Here is a 6195-nt window from a genome sequence, read left to right as displayed (position 1 = left end):
CAAGCTTTTTGTCCTGAATCCCAAGAGCCTGCAGGGTTTCAAGATATTAGTTGTTTGTGGATAGCAGCCACATAAGTTCAGAGTTTCCCTCTAAACCATGAACACAAATGGCAGGATATACCCAGTCATCCTCCCTGACTAGCCTGGACCAGAATTGATTTTTGACCTGTTGATCTCAACGTCACCTTTGAGAGTCATGCGTGTTAGCACATATCAGCAGCAAGCATGGCAGACCATATTGATACTTGTTAGTGATGGAGAGCAACAGTCGAATCACAGGAACAGAGTTAACTCCAAATCAAGGGGTTTAGTAAGGGATGAGCTTGCTTAACCAAAGGAGCAAGCTCATCCCTTACTACACCCCTTGATTTGGAGTTTGTAGGGTCTTGTTTATTGCTAAAGAATATATTCTAAAACCTCTCGAATCATACCTTGGGTTGAAATAAAAGCTTTTAATATTTTGTACCCCTGAGGGAACTTGTGATTATTTGGGGGAAAACCTGCATATTCGTAAACAGGGGTGAGTATGGAAATGGAAATAAAAAACCTAAACTGCAAGCCTGGAGTGGAAAGAAGGTAGGTATGTGTATTATGAGCTCCATTGCTTCTGTAATGTCTTCCAGTTGGGGAGTTAAAGTATGGTAAGTCCCAGCTAGGAGGATAGCCTGACTGGGTCAGTTATGGTTCCCTGGAGGGTCTTGGCAAGGGGCTGGTCTGCGTGTTGAGTAGCTGCATCATTTTTCTCTAGGCCCAGAGCATGTCTGTTTGGGTTGTGGTCTAGGTTGCCTTCCACCCATTATTAAAGGGATTTGAGTTTGAACTGCATATGATGGGGGTTTTTCTTCTTCAACACCCATGGTGCAGTTCTTCATCTGAAAGTATGATGCCATTTCTATGGCAACTGATAAACTCCAAGGGAACAAATTCTATTTTTGTGCTCTAACGTGGTAACAGAATTAGCGGAGTTACAGCAAAAATACCACTGTAAGTCAGTGCATTTTGAAGAGAATTGAAATGGTCTAGTACTAAAAAAAATTTTTTTTAAGATTTATTTATTTATGTATAGAAGAACCAGGGTACAGGCCAGAGGTGCGGGGGGTGAGAGTATTCACCAGACACAGAGTGGGGAACGGAACAGGCACATTGACTGAAATACACTGCTGAGGGGAGCAGCGAGCGAGGCAGGAGAGGTCTGCTGCACCATGTGGGTAACTCCCTGGCCCGGGATCGAACTCATGCTGCAGTTGCTGCGGATAGCCTCATAGGCCACGAGGGAGGCCCCCCAGTACTATAGTTTTAACATTGAATCCAGTTGAATACACTTCAAATAATTTCCAGGTCACTCAATTTTGGCTTTGTTTTCGATGTCATTAGGTATTTTTGGGGGGGGGGGTGGATGCAGACTCAATGGGAGGTTATTTTTTAATCCTAGGTAATATCCTCAGTAAAGTCTTCTGGAGTTCCATCTCTGGATTTCAAAATACCTTGTTCCAACTCCTGTCATTTTGGGGGGGGGGGGATTTTGTGTTCAAGTATGTGATATCCTCCCGCCTCCCAGGCATGGAAGTCAGGTAGTTTTTACTTGCAAACCTCTCCAAGAGACAAAATGAAAATGTGAATTCCTCCTCCAGACTACAGGACCTGCTGCAATCCCCTGGGAAGTAGCACCTGTGCTTTCCTTTCTAAGGATGAGTTCCTGATTGTGGTGTCCTGTGTGGGAGAGGGGACCCAGTGTTCACATAAACCCCATACTTTCCCAGCTTCCATTCTCTAGGATTCTTTGAGTTAGCTATCCTGATAGAGGTTTGTGATTGGGTAATGATGCCTGCCTATTTCCTGATTTTTTTAAGTCAGTAAAAAATGCCTTTTTTTTTCTTTTTTTTAAAGAAAGGTTTATTTATTGGGCCTCCCTGGTTGCGCAAGGGGTTAAGCACCGCTCTATGAAGCAATCTGCAGACTCTGCAGCATGAGTTCGATTCCTGGCCAGCCAGGGAGCAACCCACATGGCGAAGCAGACCTCTCCTGTTTCACCCACTGCTCCCCTCAGCAGTGTATTTCAGTCAGTCTGCCTGTTCTGCTCCCAACTCTGTCTCTGGTGAATCCTCTACCCCCAACCCCCATCTCTGGCCTGTATCCCAGCTCTTGTATGCATAAATAAATAAATCTTTAAAAAAATATTTATTTTAATGAATACAAGAACTGGGGTACAGGCCAGAGGTGTGGGGGGGGGGGTAAGAAGATTCACCAGAGACAGAGTGGGGAACAGAATAGGCAGATTGACTGAAATACACTGCTGAAGGTAGCAGCGGGCGAGTCAGGAGAGGTCTGCTGCGCCATGTGGGTAGCTCCCGGATGGCCGGGGATTGAACTTGTGCTACAGTGGCTGTGGATAGCTTCATAGGTTGCATCTTAACCCCTTGTGCCATCAGGGAGCCCCCCAAATTCCTTGTTTTCTAACAAGTAATTTAAAGACATCTTGAATGAAGGGTCTCAACGCTCACTGGGTTCAGACACTAGTGTCTGAGCATGGAAGCATGTGAGTTTGGACTACCGAGTGGGAACTGAACAGAAGGGGAAGACATGAAGTGATTCTGGTATGGTTCTGCTCTTTGTTTTTCTCCAGTTGTTACAGTCAGAGAGGCTGTAGCTTCTGTTTAATCCTCATGTTCTGCCCTTGCCTATTCTAGTTGTCTTGGCATGGTGGGGACCTGGGTGCTCCCTTTCACCAAACTGTGAGGTCTGAGAACTCAGTGCCTGTGTTCTCTGACCTTTCTCTCCCCTCAGCAGATAGTACTGTTGCGAATTCCCCTTCATCATTGAAAGAGCTCATTCATGCCATTCAGCAAACAGTACACTCACATCACAGCTCTGCTCTGCTCCATCTTCTGGGGACAATACCTGCCACCTTGCTCTGCAGATGCCCTCAGGCATTGACTTCCTAACATCATCCTTGCAAGTCCACCCAGGGCCCCATCCTAGGTAGCACCAATGGCTTGATTGCCTAGGCCAGAAAAAGGGAAATGAAAACTGGCCCTCTCACCCTGCACCCCAGTTCTATGCAAAAATAAAATCTTTTTTTAAAAAAAATCTCAGTTTTCTATAGTGACTATACACTGAAAAGATATTTTGGGCATGTTGCATTCAATGAAATATGTTGTTTACTTCCCCCTTCTACTCCCTTGCTCCAATCATTCCCATTCCTTCTCTGCTGCAAGACATGGATCCATGGTTGGCCCACAGGCCTTGTCTTTTTCCTGGGATCTTGTCCCTTTCCTGGTTGAGGACCTGGGCTCCTGGACCACAGGAGACCATGCTGCTCTAATTCCCAGGTGCAACTGTGAGGCAGGTAGCAGGCAGAGTTGTTTGGGAACCTTTTGTAAGGCAGGGGTATGGAGTGTTTCTCCAGACTCCTTGATTTTGGATCTTCCTGTGGTATAGAAGACTGCCCTGTTTTGTCCAGGATGGTGTGGTCTTTGGGTTCTGTGCCTCCTCATCCACGCTGGTTGTACCATTCATTCCCGTGACTATCATGTGATGCTGCTTCTGAGTATTTTAATTCTGGTGATTAGAACTCTTACTCCACACCAATATCAGTGGAGAACTACCCCAGTGGGGACAGACTCTCAATAGTTGGTTGATCCAGCTCCTCTTGTAATAACTGAATTCTTTCTTTTTTCTTTTAAGAGTTATTTTTTTTAATGTACCCAAGAATTGGGGTATAGGCCATAGGTGTGTGGGGGCCAGTGAGAGGATTCGCCAGAACAGGCAGGCAGACTGAAACACACTGCTGAGAGAAGCAGCGGGCAAGACAGGCGAGGTCTGCTGCGCCATGTGGGTTAGCTCTTTGGCTGGGGTCAAACTTCAGTGGCTGCCGATAGCTTCATTGTGCTGAGACTTAACCTCTTGCTCTACCAGGGAGGCCCTGAATTTTTTTCATTAAAGATTTATGCATACAGGAACTGGGTTATAGGCCTGAGGTGCAGGCGATGAGAGGATTCACCAGAGACAGATTGTGGAGCAGAACAGGCAGACTGACTGAAATACACTGCTGAGAGGAGCAGCAGGCAAGACAGGAGAGTTCTGCTTGCCATGGGGGTAGCTCCCTGGCTGGCTGGATATCGAACTCATGCTGCAGAGGCTGTGGAGAGCTTCACAGTGCTGTGCTTAACCCCTTGGTGCCACCAGGGAGGCCCCAGGCCCTCAATTCTTAACTAGAGTCTCTCATATTCTGTCCTGATGAGATCTCAGGCCTGATTGCCAATCACTGAGTCCTGCCTGCTCTGGAAATCTTGCTCCTTCCATCAGTTATAGGCTGGTTGAGGGAAGGGACTCTGGCACATCTCACTTGCCAGAGATTTGGGGGATAGGGAGCATAACAAATGATTTGTGCTACTTGGTACCTGGGAGAATGCCTCTCCAGTCCTCTTTCCCTATCTCTCTGCCCCAGGTTCTCAATGTAGAGGTGTAGGAATCATGGGAGGGAGGGCATCCTCCAGCTCAACTCTGCTACGCCCACCAGTCCCCTAAGACATGTATAGCATGGAGCCTGGGGACACCCATAGAATCCCAGAGAGATATAAGAGCTGGGGAAAGTCCACAGCCCGCAGACTAGTCACTTACCAGTGCTGGTTCCATTTTCAGAGATGTTCATGTGCATGTTTTTTTTGCTTATTCAGTCCTTCAGTACACTAGACCCTGCTGTGAAGCTTCATACCTAATGAATGCATTTCTACAACTTCAGATTTGGAGGAGTTCCAGGGAATGCTGCAGATTTCATTGTGAGTGTGATAATCTGCATTGGGGCAGGTGTTTGGGTTTCTGACAACCTAAAAGCTCTTCACCAGTGAGTGACTCTTAGTCTTAAGTGGATGCTAAGGATAAGATGACAGTATCTGCCAGGGAGCAAATCTTGGACTGTGTAGCTGAGTCTTAAGTCTATGAGATGCCATCAAGGCTAGTATTGCCCAGGAGAGACTGGGTTGGACACAAAAGGTTGAAAGCAGGCAAACTCTGTAAGATCAAACATTTTTATGTCGTTTACCTTTTTCTCTCCAGTACTCATGTCCGCTCCTGTCAGTAACCGAGATTCTTGAGTTTTGTGGGTCCTTTACTTCAGTGGAAGTTAGGTAGAATTAAAAGAGCAAGCAGGAACATTATTTCTCACAAAGCTCTAAATCCTTTGCTTCCTGAGCAACACTCAAACTGGAGAGTTTTGTCTTTGCTCAATTCTAGTTACTGAGATGGAGTGAATCTTGGTTATTTAAATCCCAGCACCCATGTCAAACTGACTCAGATTTGGGGGACAGAAGTGGACTGTGAATGTCGGGAGAGGGCTGAGGCCTCTTAGCAGTATGTGGAGATGGTTTTCTGAGTGGCCAATCCATTACCTGAGAGAAGTTCCTGATGGGGAATCAAGACTGCCTAACGCTGACATCACTGATATATGTTTCCCTGGGGTTCTTTGACAGGATTCTACAAAGATATAGAATCAGCCTTTGCTGTACCCTTGAAGTGTGTTCTTTGGTTTAGACACTGTCAGTTGTCAGTGACTGGTGGTTTTGGGCCTTGGATCATTCTTCAGTTCCCACTTTGTAAAGCATGACTCACAGTCTTTCCGGTTCTTATGTTAACTTTGTGTCACTTTATGCATTGCTTTATTTGGAGGGTTGGGGAGAGAAGGGATCTCTCCCTCTCCCAACTCTTATTCAGATTCCGCATCTGTTGGAGAAGTGAGGCAGCATGAGAGAAAGTTATCTTTCCTAGAGTCACTTTTTCTTTTTTTAAAAAAGATTTAGTTATTTATGCATACAAAAAATGGGATACAGGCCAGAGGTGTGGAGGGTGAGAGGATTCACCAGACACAGAGTGGGGAGCAGAACAGGCAGACAAATATACACTGCCGAGGGGAGCAGCAGGTGAGACAGGAGAGGTCTGCTGCACCATGTGGGTGGCTCCCTGGCTGGCTGGGGATGGAATTCTAGCTGCAGAGGCTGTGGATAGCTTAATAGTAGTGTGCTTAACCCCTTGCACCACCAGGGCGGCCCTGGAGTCACTTCTTGAGAGAGCCCGGATACGGACAAATACAGCCTGACCATCAGCTTCACAATGAAGGTCAGAGGGTAACATCATTGATGAAAGGATTACCCCATAACTGTTAACTCTTCAAGAAAACCAGGCCCCTGCATTTCTAAACCC

This window comes from Talpa europaea (genome assembly GCF_964194135.1).
Source record: "Talpa europaea genome assembly, chromosome: 12".
Lineage (NCBI taxonomy): Eukaryota > Metazoa > Chordata > Mammalia > Eulipotyphla > Talpidae > Talpa > Talpa europaea.
This window is presented reverse-complemented; position numbering follows the sequence as displayed.